Consider the following 19582-nt stretch of genomic DNA (forward strand, 5'->3'; position numbering starts at 1 on the left):
ACTGAAGATATCCTCCTGCTTTTATCAAAGGGCAAAAGGGCAACCCTCCTACTTAAGCACTAAATTAAACTCCACTTGCTTTCTCAGGAACTTCACTTACGTATTATTTTCTCTCTACATGTATTTTATTATTTTAACATAGAAACGTTTCTCATAAAAAACCATAGCTAAACGTCTTATAATGAATTTCTGTAGTGACTGCTTTCTACTTCCTTATATTAATACTTCTCTCAACCAATTTCAACTGGGCTTACTTTCCCTATCAACCCAAGACACTGCTCCTAGGAAGATCACAAGTGTCCTCCACGTACCCAAATCTAATTTTCAAATATCTTTTATTACATTACTTCAGCCCCTAGTGTCACTTAAGATAGCTGACCACCTTCTCTTTCTCTTAGTTTCTGTAAGCCCCAATCATCCTGCGTTTTCTCACACCCCTTGCTGCTTCACCTCAGTCTATACCTTCGGCTTTTCTACTTTATTCTGTTTCACAACGTCAGAGAATCCTGGGACCTCCATTTAATTTTTTAAATATATGTATATTTTTTAACCTTTCTTTCTAGGGGACTGCATCTTTCCCCTGACTTTAATCACTACCTATGTATATGCTGATGATTCACAGATCCATAAACCTCATAAACCTTTCTGATTTGTTTTCCCCTTGTTCCCCACATCCTTTCCATTGTCTAGTCCTGTTGACTTTATTTCCAAAATCACACTTCCCCCTATGGGTATTAACAGTCTGGTTCAAAGCACCAGAATTCCTTGTTTTCTAACAGATGTACATAATTCTGTCCTTGCCCCTCCCTCCTACATTTATCACACAGAAGCCAAAGAGATCTTTTAAAACTGTAAGTGACTTACATCACTCTGACTTAAACACCTCCAATGGCTTCACATCACAATTAGAATAAAAATATAAATAACTCACCCTACTTTAAAAATATGCACATGATCTAGTCCCTGACTACACTACACTTGCTCACCTTCCCAGCCTAAAGCAGAAGTTCTCAACCTCAGCAACATGGGCAGTTTGGACCAAATAATTCTTTGTGTGGGTTGTTGTCCTGTGCGTGGTAGGAGACCTCTAGCCACCTGATGCCAAGCAACTTCACCCCCAAGTAGGGGTGACTAAAAATGTCTCCAGATGTTGCCAAATGTCCCCTGGGGGGCAAAATTGATCCTGGATGAGAAGCACTTGTCTAAAATGATCGTAAGTCCAGACTGTCCAGATAATCCTGCATGCTTATTGCCTAGTTACTATTACTCATAGCATCTACTTTCACTCTTAAGGTGTCCTGATTGGAAGGATAATTATATGGTCATCTTGGTCTTCATCCTATGTGTCATCATTCCGGCCTTTTATACGTATGTGTACGTTTTATTTTGAACATATCAGGTTTACCCCAGGCTTAGGGTCTTGGATGTTTTCTCTTCATGGAATGTATTTCCCTCAAAGGCTTTTTCCTCTCTTGTTATTCAGATCTCAGTTTAAATAATATTTCTTTTCTGATCAAATTGAAAATAAAATAGCAATCCAATCATTCTCTACTCAAATACGCATCACTGCCTGTTAAGATTGTGTATATACTTATTACTCTGTTTATTCTGAATCAGTATCTCACCAATCACATAGATAAGAATAGATGCTTTGCCTATCTGCTTAGAACAGTGCTTGGTCCACAACCCTCCTCCCAAAAAGGTTCAATTTCTGCGTCTTATATCATTATTGCATTCTGGATGTTTACTTCATGGCATTTTTCACAAATATTAATTACTTACTTACTAGTATAATTATTTATTCTTATAAGTTCCATGAGGACAGGGTCTGTATCTTTCTTTCTTAACTCTAAAAGGGAGAATCTGTAGTCCCTTGTAAAATGCACTGCTTATATATTTTATGTGCACAATCAAATAAATCAGTGAATCACAATTAGTGCATATGTATATAGGGCACAGGTGGGACATCCTTGGGAAAGCACATGATCTGATTGTAAAGTTCAATTTGAATTTTTCGAGATAAGTACACATTTATCCTTGAGAAGAATTTCACATACATTATTTTGTAAAATTCGTCATATGTATGGTTGCCTTCCTTTCTTTTACCAAATGATTTTATAAACATTGTAAGTCTTGGCTTCATCAGTAATTATAAATGATGGGGAAAATGCGTGCTTACTTAATTCCTTATACTGAATTTTCCTTAAAAATATAACAGTTCTCCCATTCTCTGACATTACATGCGAAGTAGAGAAAAAGATCAAGTTCGAACTGGTCAGGAAACCACTAACACACTAGCACGCTTCATAGATAGGCTTGTTCCCCTCAGTTGTTTCCACCGAATGACAAGGGGACCTCAGAGTCATTGTGGTACAGTCAGCATTACACTGGCCTCTGAGTGACCCATTTCCACTCACAACTGGTTATTCTTCTCTCAGGTTTACTGAAACTATACTAATTAATGATAAAAGCAGTTGACACAGACCTATAAATATAGGTTCAGAAACCTGAACATTTAGATCTTAAAAGGAAAAGATGCAAAGGCCAAAAGAAGAATTGAATTGGGGGACGGAAGGAAGGGTTTGGTATTCTAGAGCAAGAGAAAAAACAGGAAAAGATTTGCCTGCCATTTGAAGATGCTGGTACAGGCATAACTTGTTTTATTGCCCTTCACTTTATTGTACTTAAGAGATATCATGTTTTTCGCAAATTGAAGGTTTGTGGCAACCCTGTATCAAGAATGTCTGTGGGTACCATTTTTCCAACAGCATTTGCTTATTTCATGTCTCTGGATCATGCTATGGTAAGTTTCACAATATTTCAAACTTTTTGATCACTATTATATTTCTTATGGTGATCTGGGATCAGTGATCTTTGATGTTACTACTACAACTCACTGAAGGTTCAGAAGATGGTTAGAATTTTTCAGCAGTATTTTTAATTAAGGTATATAGATTATTTTTTTTGAGATAATGCTCACTTAGTAGACTAAGTAGAGTGTAAACATAGCTTTATATGCACTGGGAAGCCAAAAAGTTCATGTGACTTGCTTTATTGTGATATCCCTTTTATTTCAGTGGCCTGAAACCAAACCTGCAATATCTCTGGGGTATACCTGTATAAAGTTATTCATGATTAAGATAAAATAAAATTAATCAGTGTGTTAAGTATAGTCATATTTTCTTTCAAGGAGAAGCAAGTTTTGTACAAAAGGCTGAACAGACATAAAAAAAAAGAGCTGTCGAAGTACAGAATGATGGATAAGAGAGCATTTCAGTACAAATGAGTTTTAGGGTCCCAGGCTGACTGGATTATATCCCAGATCCTGAGAGAGAGAACTTTGGACTGAGATCTAATCTACCATCTGCTTTCTTAGAGGATTCACTACAGGACCGAAAACCATATATTTTCACATTTAGAGAAGAGAAGTGTATAAAGTAAATCCTTAGACTATAAATCAGTGAGCATGCTAAATACAACAAAATGCAAAAACACATTTATGAGATATTGGTCAGTGCTAACAAGTGGAAGATGTTGGCCTCACTGAGGGGCAACCTGGCTTTATGAAGAACAAGCAAAGTCAAGTTTACTTTCTTCTTTGATTGCAATACTCAACTGGAAGATCAGAGAAATGTGAAATAGATGGGACACCTAGACCCAACATCAGATCCTAAGGACAAGTAGAAAATAAATTATGTATCAAATTTTGGTCTGTGATTGTTTATAAGTAGTTCATTAACAGTAGAATGGTTTTCTCTATTTTTGTAGGTATTTCTCTTGCCTAATCTGTATAAACTTCCTTTGGTTGCAGTAGTCCTCTCTCTTCTTTCAGGAATCTCCCCCTGTGGAAGCCAAGGATGTCAGAGCTGTCCTTTCCCTGCCGCTAATACAGCTGTGAGTGAAGCTTATTGCTTAAGCCTCACCTAAAACTATGACCCAGCATCACACCTGCAAAATGGCAACAAATAATATTAATCTCAGAGGCTTCTGGGGCAGAGAGACAGGGATGAAATGAAATTAAGTGTGGAAAAATAAGAGATATTAGGTATCCAGTAAATGGCAGATCCCTTTCCAGGCTGACCATGTTGAGAAGAATATACAAACTATTATGAGATTATAGAAGAGCACACATAACTCCATCAATGGTAGATGGAGTTATGACTACAAAAAAGGTATACTAATAACTGCTTGTTTAGGACAAGGGAGGATGGATACATCTGACTATATATTCTGCTTCTGGGCACCACACAAACTGGGACACATGAAAAAGACAGTGGCAGATGGCCAAAAAGCACATGAAAAGATGTTCAACATCAGTAATCATTAGAGAAATGCAAATCAAACCCACAATGAGGTATCACCTCACACCTGTCAGAATGGTCATCATCAAAAAATCTACAAACAATAAATGCTGGAGAGGGTGTGGAGAAAAAGGAACCCTCCTACACTATTGGTGGGAACGTAATTTGGTACAGTCATTATGGAGAATAGTGTGGAAGTTCCTTAAAAAACTAAATATAGAACTATCATAAGATCCAGCAATCCCACTTCTGGGCATATATCTGTAGAAAATCATAATTCGAAAAGATACCTGCATCTAGAAGTTCACTGCAGCACTATTTACAATAGCCAAGACATGGAAGCAACCTAAATTTCCATCGACAGACAACTGGATAAAGGAGATGTGATACATATATACGATGGAATATTACTCAGCCATACAAAAGAATGAAATAATGTCATTTACAGTAACACGGATAGACCTAGAGATTATCATACTAAGTGAAGTAAGTCAGACAGAGAAAGGCAAATACCATATGATATTACTTATATGTGGAATCTAATAAAAATAATACAAATGAACTTATTTACAAAACAAAAACAGACTCACAGATCTCAAAATCAAACCTATGCTTACCAAAGGGGAAATGTGGAGGGAAGTGATAAATTAGGAGATTGGGATTGACATATACACACTACTATATATAAAAAATAGATAACTAATAATGACCTGCTGTATAGCACAGGAAACTCTACTCAATATTCTGTAATAACCTACATGGGAAAAGAATCTGAAAAAGAATGGATTTACTTTGCTATACACCAGAAACTAACACAACATTGTAAGCCAACTATACGCCAATACAAATTTTTAAAAATGCATTAAAATAGTAATGTGCACATTAAGAAAAAAGAAAAAAAGCGGCATTCATATTTTTCTTTGCTGATAATGCCTTGAAGATTGTCCTGAATCATGCTTGGTAGGAATGGAATAGGAAGAATAAAATTACCTGAGCTATTCATGAGATATATCCTTCTGCCCCTGACCATCTCCCAGGTAAACTTCTTTTCTAAGGAACCCAGGGTTCCAACTTGAGATATCATCTGGTTCTTCTCTATCAGCACAAAAAAGATGTCAGTTTCAGCATTCTTTGATGTGCTGACCAACATGAATGTTGAACAGTTCAATTCCAAGATTATTAATAGCACAGTAGTCTGCAGTTGTACAACTGTTGGCATGTTTCTGCTCATGCTCATCACATACTAAATTACTAGTATCACTAACTTCTGATATTATGATAATATAGACCAGTAATGAGTCACCCCCAATAATATAAATTTTTATGTTAAACTAATATATATTTGTTTTAGAAAATGAAACCTCCTTAAAAAGTGTGAAGATGGAGGGATCTTATAAAGCAAAGAGTGCTATCAAACAGTGAGATTGATCTCTGGATGATAAGGTAGTTGCCAATTTACTGGGGTTAAGCTTCGTCCTTTGGAAATGTTGGCAAGTCTTCCTCCTGGCTTTTGTCTCTCTCTGTCTCTCTCTCTCTTCATCTCCCTTATTTTATTTATTTATTTATTTGCCACCTGTCTTCTTCTGCTTCATTAACTCATGGCCCATCATGGCTACCTTTAAATGTAACATACAGCCCCCAAATCTATATTACTAATAAGTTGTGGGTAGTGAATTAGTTAATGAAACCCAAATAGTCAGAAAATCTGGCGGGATGGGTTTGGGTAACTGAAGGAGACTGCCTCCTCCTATGTATTTTAGTTAAGAATATTACACAAATAGGTCAATGGCACAAAATAGGAAGATCAGAAATAGAACCAAATAAATATTTGATATTTAGTTATGCCTTTTATATTTTATTTATACATATATGATATTTAATACATAAATGCCATTTAAGTTATGAACATACATGCTACTGATAATTATATTACTAACAAAATCATCTTGGGAATCTGTGTAATCATCTAGGAAAAAAGAAATCTATATCTTTTTCAAGATTTAAGCATAAAATAATAAAACTATCCAATTTATATGGGAAAACTATTGAATAAAGTTAGTGAGAAAGAGCTTTTCAAAGTATTACACAAAACCCAGTAGCCCCAAAAGAAAGTAATTGATTCATTCAATTATACTATGAGAAAGAAAGAAGAGAAAAGAAGGAAGGAAGGAAGGAAGGAAGGAAGGAAGGAAGGAAGGAAGGAAGTATGTTTCCTGCTTGGCACAAACTACTATAACCAAAGACAAAATGTAAATGTTAAAAGAAAAAACAAACGATTTCAACCTCATATCACTCACTATCAAAGGCCTAAATTCCTTTACATATAAACAACTCCTACAAACCATTACAAAAACTGAACAGAAAACTCACCAAGGGATATTAAGAGAGTTCACAGGAAAGGAAACTAGCTTTTAAACATATGAAACGATGCTCCATGTCACTCATCGTAAAAGAAATTAGATTAAAAACTACATGACTAGCACCCTTCTAAGTCTGAACAAAGATAAAGTAGTTTGATAAAGCAATATGTTGTGTTGAAGAGACTGGAGAAACAGAAGGTTTGGAGAAGGTGTGAGAGTTTAAAATGGTACGACTGGAGGACTGACAATGAGGACAAGCCCAATATCTACAGAGGTACATATTTGGGATTCAGATGTTCTACTTCCAGAAATTTATCCCTCATACTGTTTAAAACAGCATACTGTAAATAAAAAAATAACCTAAATGCGAATCCACACATAAGATGCTATTTGTCATATTATGTTATACGCAATTGATGTAAAAAGAAATAGGCTATTCAATTGTAAAAAGAATGCAAATGTTCTATAGGTACTGAAATAAAATTACCTTGAAGATCCACTGCTAAGTGGAAAAGCAAAATACAGAGCAGTGTGTACTATCAGCTGTTACTTATACAAAAAAGGGGGGATTTTTGGTTCATTTTGCTTTTAGAAATATATTACTTATTTATAATATACTATATTATAAATATAGTATAATAATATATTATAAATATAATGTATTTATAATAAATACATTACTTTCATTTATAAATATATTATAAAATAACTATAAAGTTTTATAAGACACTAACAACACTGATTGCCTGTGAGAGGAGAAATGGGTGAATGGGGAATGGGGTAGAAGACTTTAATCTTAAACCTTTTTATACTGTTTGATTTGAATCCTAGGAATGTATTACTATCCTAAAATTAAATTAAGCCAAAAATTGTATTTTAAAATATTGTTACTATATTAATTATTCATAACACTTAGCAAAGTCGTAGACATTGAGTTGATACTAAATTTTGAAGTGGATGGACTAAAAAACATATTTAAAAATGAGAAGTAGAAAAACATGTAAACTTGGACAAGTTTCTATTTCACTAATTCAATCAAATATACTTCTACGTCTGATATGATGGAAGCATGTTAGGTACAATACTTGGGATATGGTGGTAACCAAACCCAACACAATCCTTGTTCTCCTGTAGAATCTGCATTTTATTTTTTAACAATCTGCTGATTAAATTTCATAATGAAACACACACACAAAAATAAAGAAAAACTAAAATAAAGGTTTAAGAAATAGTCTGAGGATTTTATTTGAAACTATAGTGAAATATATTCAAGAAACAATAGACTTTTACAAAATATGTTCTATATTAGAGCACGCTATTTCTCTCAATTTGTCTTCTTATTTCCACAATAAATCTCCACAGTTTTCTTCCTCTAGATATTGCCTACTTAGTCTTGTTTGTATTGTTCAAAAATAAATGGGGATAGAAATAACTATTTTATCTTGTACTTGTCAGAGTTAAATGATAACCTATACAACATGTGAGTGTACCTGGCAAAGTTTCTTGCATGAACCAAAATAGGTCCTTAATAAATGTTATTTATATCAGAATTGGCTTACATTATAGAAATGTTTGCGTTTTAAATTCCTCATTGTTCATTCTTAATTGAGGGGAAACATTTCCAGATTATCCACGAAACACTCTGATTGGGTCTGGAATGTGTTCCTAGACCACTGAGGCGGGATATGCCCAATATCTGGAAACTTCCCGCAGGCATAATTACAGAGCACTGCTGTGAAGACAAGAAACCAGGAAAAACTGAAAATTTGAAAACCTCCTCATGGTTTAAAACACAGTGGGGAATCAAGTGTCTACCTGCCAGATCGATTCCACATTAATTTTTACACCACCGAACTTTCTTAAAAGGATTGGTTTTCAAGATTCCAAAGAAAATGGAGACAATGGAGGTACCAACCAGTAAAACTGAATAGTTAACCTCTATTCATAAGGGGAGACTGAAAAGTTAAGAGAGCCAGAAATTTAGAAGATCCAGTGCCTGTTCTCAAAAGTTTATTCTCATATAAAACAAATCATCAAAAATTCATTATAACTGCTCACAATTTCATCAAGTGCTTGTTGTGTGTTAGGAACTAGACTATGCACCTTGTACTGTATAGCTTAATACAGCATTCTATCCCAAACTGTACTAATTATGCACCCATCTTTTCACCTATTTTAAGTTGAATTTTTAAGCATACCACTAGCCATGATGGAGAATGCCTTGCCCTTAACTCCTCATGAAAAATCAATCAAGCAAACAATCAAAGGACAGAGAGATAGATCTATCTAGATAAATAAATAGATAAATAAATAAAAAGCTCCTATTGCAACAAACATTCTAAAACCAACTTCTGTGTTACTTTGTCCTTGAAACATCAGTTCCTTGGCTTAAAAATAAAAACACAAACACTTTATTGGTCCCTAAGAGAAAGTACTTGGAAAGCTAAAGGGTATAATCTACAGATTAGAATTTAAATTCTTAGAAACTCAGTGATTTTGATGGGTTAATTAATTTCTCTGAATCTTAGTTTCCTCAACTATAGAATAACCCCAAGTAAGGGGTGGGTAATAAACGAGGAAGTAGAGATAGTGGCATAGACAATGTCTGCCACACAGTATGTCCTCATTCCGTGAAAACATCTCTGTTGGAATTAAAAATATGACTTTAGTATTAAGAGAAAACCCATAACCCTGTGTCTCTGATTATTGACAACAATGTGGTAGATTTTCATACTTTTCTGTCTCATCTTTACAATCCACATTATGAGAGGCTATTTACAATTTGCATGTCCAATTTTTAAAACTAGATAAAAAATGAAAGAGTGATGGTAGTACCAAATTAGAAATGAAGATGGTAATAGCTCAAATCATTCCATTTCATGTTAGTTACACAAGAGTGAAATTGCTCTATCATGCTCTCTCAAAATAGCTCTCTCAAGGAAAGGAGGATGGGGGGTGTGCAGCTTGGTACAGCACTATATTGGTCATCTCCCAGCAACAGCATCATATAAAACACTTTCAAAATTAACAAGTAATTCTGCTATTTATCTCCAAAACATAACAGCTTCTGTGCACAGGATGTAAATAAATAGATGCATTTAGGAAAGGCTTACTAACATAGAGGAAAATCATTATTTTTTTTTCTCTATTTCATAGAGGGTAGTGGTAACTCTCTAGTGATGCATGTAATGTTATTAGATGTGATTTAAATTTATCCAAAATGGAGTATGAGGAGGAAACACAAAAAGCTATGAGCAAGGTAATCTCAGATGCCCTGTACACCCTTGGGTAAAGGCCAATTTAGTCTTGTGGTTACTGTTTCTTTGTTTTTAATCTTCAGATACTCTTGGCGAAACTTTCCACCATTTTTCTTTCAATTCTTCTTATGCTCAAAGTGTACCGCTTGGAAACTTCCAAATAAAAAGGCCACTGGAATACTCAGTAAAGGTTATCTCCACATAGATTTTCAGTGAAAATGGCAATACTTTATGGATACTGGAAGAAAGTTACATCAATGTATAAATCTCTGGTGTGGAGGTGCCACCCTCATGCATAAGTAATTAGCCAAATATGACAAATATAGAAATAAACTGCAAAATACTGTGTATATAAAATTAAACTCTACTGAAGGCTGAACGTACTCAGGCTATCAACAGCTTGTGTGAGTAGTAAGAACCCTATTAAGATCCCTCAAATTGGAGACGGTAGGGGAAGGGCAGTGGGGGACGGGTGGAACCAGAGCCCCATTCTGAACTGAAGCCTCCCAGAGCAGGTAACCCGTGGGCTACGCAACTTCCGGCTTACACCAACCACAGGTGTAGGTGCCCTCTAGGCAGGGAAGGAGAGTGCTACTAGGATTTCCTGTTCAGAGAGGTAGGTGTGGGCAGAGTGGAAGCCTCACGGCAGGATTAAAGACCTAAATGTAAGGACGGATATTATAAAACTCTTAGAGGAAAACATAACTAGAACACTCTCTGACATAAATCGAAACAATATCTTTTTTGATTCACCTCCTAGAGTAATGAAAACAAAAACAAAAATTAACAAATGGGACCTAATTAAACTTAAAAGTTTTTGCACAGCAAAGGAAACAAAACAAAAACAGTCCACAGAATGGGAGAAAATATTTGCAAACAAAGCAACCAACAAGGGATTAATCTCCAGAATATACAAACAACTCATGCAGCTACATATTCAAAAAGCAAACAACCCGATCCCAAAATGGGCAGAAGATCTAAGTAGACACTTCTCCAAAGAACACGTACAGATGGCCAAAAAGCACATGAAAAGATGTTCAACATCAGTAATTATTAGAGAAATGCAAATCAAAATCACAATGAGGTATCACCTCACACTTGTCAGAATGGCCATCATCAAAAAATCTACAAACAATAAATGCTGGAGAGGGTGTGGAGAAAAAGGAGCCCTCCTACACTATTGATGGAAATGTAAATTGGTGCAACCATTATGGAGAATAGTGTGGAAGTTCCTTAAAAACCTAAATATAGAACTACCATATGATCCAGCAATCCCACTTCTGGGCATATATCTGGAGAAAAATCATAATTCGAAAAGATACCTGCACCCTAATGTTCACTGCAGCATTATTTACAATAGCCAAGACATGGAAGCAAACTAAATGTCCATCAACAGAGGAATGGATAAAGAAGATGTTGTAGGGACTTTCCTGGTGACACAGTGGTTAAGAATCAGCCTGCCAATGCAGGGGACACGGGTTCGATACCTGGTCCAGGAAGATCCCACATGCCGTGGAGCAACTAAGCCCGTGCGCCACAACTACTGAGCCTGCACTCTAGAGCCCGTGAGCCACAATTGCTGAGCCTGTCTACCACAACTACTGAATCCCATGCACCTATAGCCTGTGCTCCACAACAAGAGAAGCCACGACAATGAGAAGCCCATGCACTGAAAGGAAGAGTAGCCCCTGCTCGCCGCAACTAGAGAAAGCCCGTGTGCAGCAACGAAGACCCAGTGCAGCCAAAATTAAATTAATTAATTAAAAAAAAAAAGATGTGGTACATATATACAATGGAGTATTACTCAGCCATACAAAAGAATGAAATAATGCCATGTACAGCAACATGGATGGACCTGGAGATTATCATATTAAGTGAAGTAAGTCAGAGAAAGACAAATACCATACAATATTACTTATATGTGGAATCTAATAAAAATGATACAAATGAACTTAATTACAAAACAGAAACAGACTCACACATCTTGAAATCAGACTTATGGTCACCAAAGTGGAAACGTGGAGAGAAGTGATAAATTAGGAGATAGGGATTAACATGTACACATTGCTATATATAAAATAGATAACTAATAAGGACCTACTGTATAGCACAGAGAACTCTACTCAATATTCTGTAATAACCCATATGGGAAAAGAATCTGAAAAGAATGGATATATATATATGACTGATTCACCTTGCTGTACACCTGAAACTAATACAACATTGTAAGTCAACTATATTCCAAGAAAAATTAAAAAAAAAAAACAGAGAACATCACCACAGGACACGCTCACTTACACCGTGGTAGGACTCCCTCACCCACCTGCCTTGGAGACTGCCCTGTTCTGCCAGGGACTGAAGTGGCAGTTGGAAAAATAAAACTAGATAAAACTAGACGGCATTCTCCCTCCTTCATCCCGGCCCACAGTTTTGTAAAGGGACCCATACATAATGTCTCAGCAGATACCTCAAAGTCTAATACAGCAGAGTCTGAAATGTCACACAGAAAAATAATGATGTTCAAAGGAAGGGGACCAATAAGAGGAATCATAATGATTATAACTCTATGGGAAAGAGCTACTGTCAACTTTTGAGACTGTCTTTTCATTTTTCATATTTAGACTGCATAACTTATGGGGTTCAAATTCCAGCCCTACCACTTACTTAAAGTGTATCCTTGAGCAAACAGTTTGACTTATCTTTGTCTCAGTTTCTTCATCATTAAAATGGGGGGTTTTATTGTATCTACTTCAAAGAGCCATCTGAGGATTATCTGAAAAATGCTTAGAACAGTGCCTGGCATGTAGATGCATCAAAAAGTGTTATTATCATTCTTTTAATAAGTACTGTTAATAAATATGTATTGTAGAAAATTAGAAAAATAGAGAAAAATGTTAAGAAAAATTATGTGTAATCTCACCACATTTTGCAATGCATGGCTTACAAATTATTTTTTAAAGGACATATATTAAATGTAAACATACATATTTTCCAAATTTGGGTGACTATATATTCCACATAAAAATTACAAAACAGTTGGAATGCTATGAGCTAAAATGATTATTAGTGGTAAACTCTGAGTGATGTGATCATGAGAAATTTTTTCTTTCTTGTAAATATATTAATCTTCCTACTGTTCTAGAAATGGTGTGCATTAGCATGTTTAATTGGTAAAAGTTAGGTTAGCAATCAAATATCTAAAAACAGCATAGATCTGATAGAATTGATAGACTTTGTAAGATTCAAAGAGGCATGATCAAAAGCTGATAATTCTGGTACTCTTCTTTCAACGCCAGAAAAAGGGTATTAAGAATTGCAAATTTTACATATTAATACATTCTACTAACAATGCTTTTATGGCTACTGGAGGGCAGAGTAATGTAGGGGACTTAAGTATTCTGAGTAGATTTCAGTCTGGAAGACATCCCCTCTCATCAGTAAGGATTAATGGGCCAAGAGCAAGTGGTTATTAGTTTATGCTTTGTGCCCTCAAGAACCTTCTGTTTCTCCATCTAACTTATTAATGGAAATTTCCTACCCAGGACCATGTAGCCCAACTCCATAGAGACTCATTCACACTTCAGTACAAATGATACTTGTAAAGTTGGGCAGTGTGCAGCCTGTGCAACAGTTCACAGCCACAGCACCCCATGTGAAAAACTCACTGTCATGCTCCTGCCTAGATAAGCCTTTCCTTCCACTTCATGTGAATTTTTATTGTCCCCCATTTTGATGATAGTTCCTTAAACTGTCTGGTCTTTTATGTGTATTATTTGTACTTGTTTGTACAATTTTTTCTTGCCTCTATGCAACTGAAGATATTTGAGGTCAGATAATATGTCTCATGCAGCAATACCATGCAGTTATAAAGGCAATAATAACAGTTAAGATAAAAAATAATGATAATACTAGATAACTTTTATTGAGTTTTCACCATGTGTCAAGCACAAACTACTCTGAATAGATTTTATTTAATCCAACAATAGCTGTCTGCAATAGAGACAATTAATATTTTATTTTATAAAGAAGAAAACCAGGACCCATCAAGGTTAAGCAACTTGTCCCATGTCAAACTATTAGTAAGAGTTGAATGAGTGAATGAAAAAAAACACTTTCATGTCTTACAGACAGCACATTCTTTGGAGCCTATAATTCAATTTAAATAAATGCAGTTTTCTAGACTATGAGTTTATTGATGGTAGGATCCTTAATTACTACCGTTTGAATCCACTGCATGGTGTACTTTATATGTGCTTAATTACTTAGGGGATAAGTGAAGGAATGAATAAAAAGATTATTTCAGCTGTGCATTTGACCCTACTTTTGAATGGCTTGCAGGGACAGCCTGCTCGGTACTGAGGGCTGTTTTCTTCTTTTAACCAGGGTGCCTGGAGGATTCTTCTACAGATAAAGAAACTGAGGCTCAATTGCACTGTGATTCACCCAAGGCCACACTGCTAAGAGCAAGTGGTCACAGGATTAGAATCAAGATCTTTTAACTCCTGATTCAGAGGACCTTTTCTTACACCCTTCCATCTAGTAGTTGTCACACTGCACACTTTTCCATATACTACATGAAATCGGGAAAGGCAAAAGGGTGGAACATGGGTCTCTTTGGGAAACTCCCCATTGATACCCTTCAAGGAAACCTCTGCAACTGCTTAGTCAACTCCTGCTTGGGCTCCCAGGCCCCACATTGGCTCTTGGAGGCTCTCCCAAGTTTCCCTCTCCCTCACTGTGCCACACATGGCAAAGCACCACCGCTCTGCCCTGGGCTGACTGGTTTGGGCACTGGGTAAGTGATGACCCAATCTGCTTCCTGGTACACAGGGAAGGAGACCAATAGTGCTCAGACCTGATGAGTTAGTTGTCCCTGCAAACCATTCTGAAGAGGGTTCTGTGAACTGGTTCACTGCCTGGTGCTCCCTCTGTGGCTAGAACCACATGTCACGGCAAATTTACTTTTTGGATCTGCAAAGTGATTGTTCCTGAGAAGCTGGGGTACACAAGCCCAGTTTGGAGTGATGGAGAGTCTAAAAACTCCTATCGTATTTTTTGCTAGTCTTCATCTGAATCGTATTCTGACAGGCTGCTGGCATCTTACAGGGCACCCTGAGAGCACAGCCTGGTTTCTAAGATCCAAAGAAACCAAAGTATGAATGTAAGACAGTACTGTTAAAGTTACCAGGTTAAAACCAAGATGGAGTCACTCATGCTAAGTCTCATATCAGCAAACAAAAACTTAACTAAGTTTCTATGCTTGGCTCTCCCAGAAAAGAAAGGCTTAGCTTAACCAACCAGTGCTTGCCTGCTCAGCACGAGTTACCTGACTTTCCTTTGCTCCATGTAAGCGGTGTAACCTTGCTTTAACCAATAAGCAAACACCCAGTTTAACTTCCTTGTTCTTGGTCACTTTGGTCTTTGAGAATCTCTCATCTTATACAGTTCTTCAGAGCTCCTTTCTATCTGCTGGATTGGATGCTGCCTGATTCATGAATTGCTGAATAAAAGTCTACTAGATCAGTAAACTGTGGAAAATTTTCTTTTAATGGTTTATATAGACTAGAGATAGAAGTTAGCCTCCATCCTCCCATGCGGAAGAGCAGATGACACTGAGAGTTTAAGCTGTATAAGCCCCGTGCCAAACTTGGGGCTTGCAAACTTATCAGCTCCCTCCAGCCCTGAGGATACTGGGTATTAGATGCCGATGTGGACAGGAAGGCACAGTGAGGACAGGAAATGGTTACCACTGGCTGTGTGTCAGGAAAAGGACCCGCACTGCAGATGGGTGTCTTTTCCACCCTGTACCATTCTTTGATTCTCCTCTTAAGCCATTCTCTGGAGCTGCTCTCAGGCTTTCCTTGGCCAAGGATGAGATCAGGATCTTGCTGATAACTCAGGTTGACATGTGCACTGAAGCGGGGAGACCCAGGACAATATCTGCCTGAAACCTTGGCCAGTTCATGGTTCTTCAGTTCCATCTAGCTCTGCCTTAAGGCTAGAGATGGTACCTGACCTGGGTGGGTACTGGAGATAAGAGAAAACAGGAGTCTACAGGTCGATCCTTTATTTGTGAGGAAAATGGATTTGTTCCAAAGCAATTACATTAGAAATCATCAAGAAGATGACGGTGCTTCCTGGAAGTTCACAGTGGCTATCCATGTGTTGGCAGCAGTAGGAAGCAGGGGACAGGTATAAGCTCTTCAGGAATTCTAGATTAGCTGGTCCTGGCTCCTCCACAGAAGGTCACGTCCTCTGGATCTTGATGAAAGTCTGCTCCTCTCACTGTCTTTCTTCTGAACCCCTGCTTATTCATCCTTGTGATGGGAATGTGGCTTCCATACCCTGGGTCCACATGAGGTTTTGAGTAATCTGACAATGCATTATGCTTTTCCGAAAACTGACATCAAGAGATTGTATAAGTTTGATTCTTATGTGTATACAAGTCTTCCTGAGTAGAGCTGACTACAGGTTCAGCTTGTGAGTTTTTGGAATAACAGGTCTGAAGACCCAGCCTGGGGCCACAGTGCAAACACTGGTCCTATCAGCCATTGAGTTTCTCACAGTGACATCCTGGCTTTGCTTCCCTAAATGCATGTAACTTGAGGTTATTATTATTATTATAATTATAATAAATTAATTGACAAAGGTACACATTTCTGATCAACTCTGCATCGCCTGGGGGAGAATAAAACAGCAGAGACTTCTACCCACTGTTCCTTAGGATTTCACTAAATAGAACATGCAATCAGAAAATGGGGAGAGAAGAAGGGAGAGAGAGAAGAAAAGGGAGAGAGGAGGAAAAGCAGAGGGAGGGTGTTGGAGGGATGCTTATTTCCAGAGCAGAGTCATTCCAAGATACCATGAGCAGCAAATTAAACGATCCTTCAGCAAGAATTCTGACAAGGAAATTTCATTAGGGATTTACATCTCTATGGAAGCTCAAGTTGCTGCATTAAGATATGAAAATTGTGCAAATATTGCTCCTTAGAATAATGTTTGCTGCAGGTCACTGAGTTTCAGCCAATGAAATTTAGAGTGATAAATATCATATTGAAAATAACTAGAGGAAGGAGGGGCATAGGAAAGGAAGGAAAGAGCCCTGCAGTTGGGAGCTCAGGTCCCAAAGTCATGTGGATTGGAAGTTAGACTCCAGCATTAACTAGCTGTGGGACCTTGAGCAAGTTGATTTAATATCTCCGAGGCCTAATTTCTTCATCTACAAAATGTGGTCATTTGCCAGTAACTCTGCTGGACTTTGATTGTGAGGGTTTAATGAGATAATCCAAGTAAAGTCCTTTGGCCCAGTGCCTAACACACGTAAACTCTGAACACATATTAGTATGATTACAATGAATGAGCAAGGAAGTAGGCTAATGTTTACCTGGAACTGACCTCCTGTCAATCATGGTGATAGATGCCTATAGGTATTATTATTGGCAGTATACAGATGACAAGCCCGAGGCTCGGGGGCTTAATAAATCTGCCAAGATCACAAAGGAATAAATGTTTCTGCCAGAAACAGGCCCATGCTTATGTGTCTACATGTTTTTCTCCCTCACTAGCCTTGGGGGTCTTAGAGCCTAAATCCTGTTTGTACACTTCTGTACTAAGAGAATCTGACCAATTATAGACGGCCCTTGGTGGGTGCTCAGAAAATATTTGGGGAAGGAATTAATGATCACATAAGTAAATAGATGCATGCATAGATGAATGGGAAGTAAATGCTTTTCCCATTTAAACTGTGTCACAGGGACTCATCCATAGGTTTCTCAATGTTTTGTTTTGTTTTTTTGAATTTCAAGGTGTATGGTCAGGACACTCAAGATGGCTGTTCTCTGGACATCCCCTGCTCGACTAGACTAGCGTCTGCTTCACCTACACCCTACTCACCTGACTGATGTTCTTACATACTTGCCCCAGGCTCCAGCTAATGACTGTCCTAGCTTTAGATCAGAACATCTCCACTCTGATAGCTTATCAAAGGGGCAGTGAGAAGCAGGCTGTCCCTCTGCTGGTTTCCCTGGTAACCAATGAGCCGACCTGATGTTAATTCCCCCTATAACTGGTGACCCTGCCCCCCACCCCAGCAAAGCCCGCCACCATGTTCTGCCCACCATCTGCCACAGATGGTGGGGTCCTGCTCCAGGACCTTGCTTCAGACATGTAAGCTACCTCATCCACTAAGCCACTGCTGTCTCTTGCTGACTCTGGGCTCTTCCTTTGGTGTTGAAGCTGGGCAAGCACAGGGCTTGCAGGCCTGTGTCGTGCGGCCCAACACAAGGCATCCTGGCATTTTGATTCACATAATGATATGTCATTTTACAGAAAACAGGATAAAAAGGAAAATTTTTCATATACTTCTATAACCCCAATACTTAAAGTTCCCTTTTAGCATTTTAATGTATGTTTTTTTCCACCTTTGGACCAAAGAAAGTTCTTATTGCAATCTTACATGAAAATAATTTTCTAACTTGCTGTTTCACTTAATAGGACTATTTCATACAGCTCTTATTTTAATAATTTACTGGAACATGATCGATGTGCCACATAATGTGCTACTTAAACATAATCTTGTTTTTCAGAATGTGTCTATTTTTTCACCATTGTAAGTATTGTTGAACTAAATATTTTTGTGGATGTGAGACCAAGGTTTTCAGGGTTGGTGACTCTGATCATGGGATCATTTTTCTTTGAGAAGCACACAGTCCTTAGAGTGGCCTCATTCTCAGCTTTTGCAGTGATGGACTATCATATTCAACTGAATGGCAAAGGTTTGATTAGACTGTGTAAAGAAAGGTTATTTTACCCATTCTGTACCATATGCAAGCCCTGTCCCAGTACCCATACTGGACAGATATTCCACAGCTATATAGGAAAAGAGAGAAAGGAAGGAAGGAAGGAAGGAAGGGAGGGAGGAAGGAAGGGAGGGAGGGAGGGAGGGAGGGTGGAAGGAAGGGAGGGAGGGAGGGAAGGAGGGAGGGAGGGAAGGAGGGAGGGGAAGGGAGGAAGCATAAAGGAATGCAAGAAAATAATAAAGAGAAGAAAAGGAAAGAGGACAATAAAAGGGAAGGAAAGAGAAAGAAAGAAGGGAAAAAAAAACAAAGAGAGAAGCTAATTATAATACATCAAAGTGAATAAAAAGAGAAAGAAAGAAATCAGCAAACCCACTCTTCTTTGTAAGATTTCTAGTATTCCAAATTATACGTCTCTAGCCACAACCATACCTTTTAGACATCAGCTTAGCAAGTGGCAAAAATCACAAGATAGGAAAGATTCAACACATTCTAGTAACTGCCCCCTACCTGGGAAACTCCTATAGACCAGAGCCTCACATTTCAGAGAACACAGATCATGGCTAGTTTGGTTGCTGGCTTTTAGGCAACAACCACCTTTCTCTAGGAGAGCTAAATTTGCAAAAAAAAGAGGAGCGAACGCCGTACAGTGGCAGCTTGCCTTGACAAGATAAAACACAAGCAAACTGAATTAAACAAGAATTTCCTTTTTAAAAAATATTACATTTACCTGAGGAAACATACCTAAAAATTCAAGGGGGAAATGGAAATATGCATTTTGAAAAGGTGTTGAAGGATGGCTAAACATGGTCGTTACGCAGCGACGTGCACATTCACAGACAGGGCGACCTCTGGCTGTTGTCAATGCA

At 37.6% G+C, this 19582-nt stretch overlaps 1 protein-coding gene across 10 annotated transcripts in view; it reads right to left on the reverse strand.

Moving 5' to 3' along the window:
* Nucleotides 1–19582, reverse strand: part of NRG3 (neuregulin 3) — a 1058708-nt gene that overhangs the window by 224517 nt on the left and 814609 nt on the right. The window lies entirely within an intron of this gene.

The sequence above is a fragment of the Pseudorca crassidens genome, chromosome 16 (assembly GCF_039906515.1).
Source record: "Pseudorca crassidens isolate mPseCra1 chromosome 16, mPseCra1.hap1, whole genome shotgun sequence".
NCBI lineage: Eukaryota > Metazoa > Chordata > Mammalia > Artiodactyla > Delphinidae > Pseudorca > Pseudorca crassidens.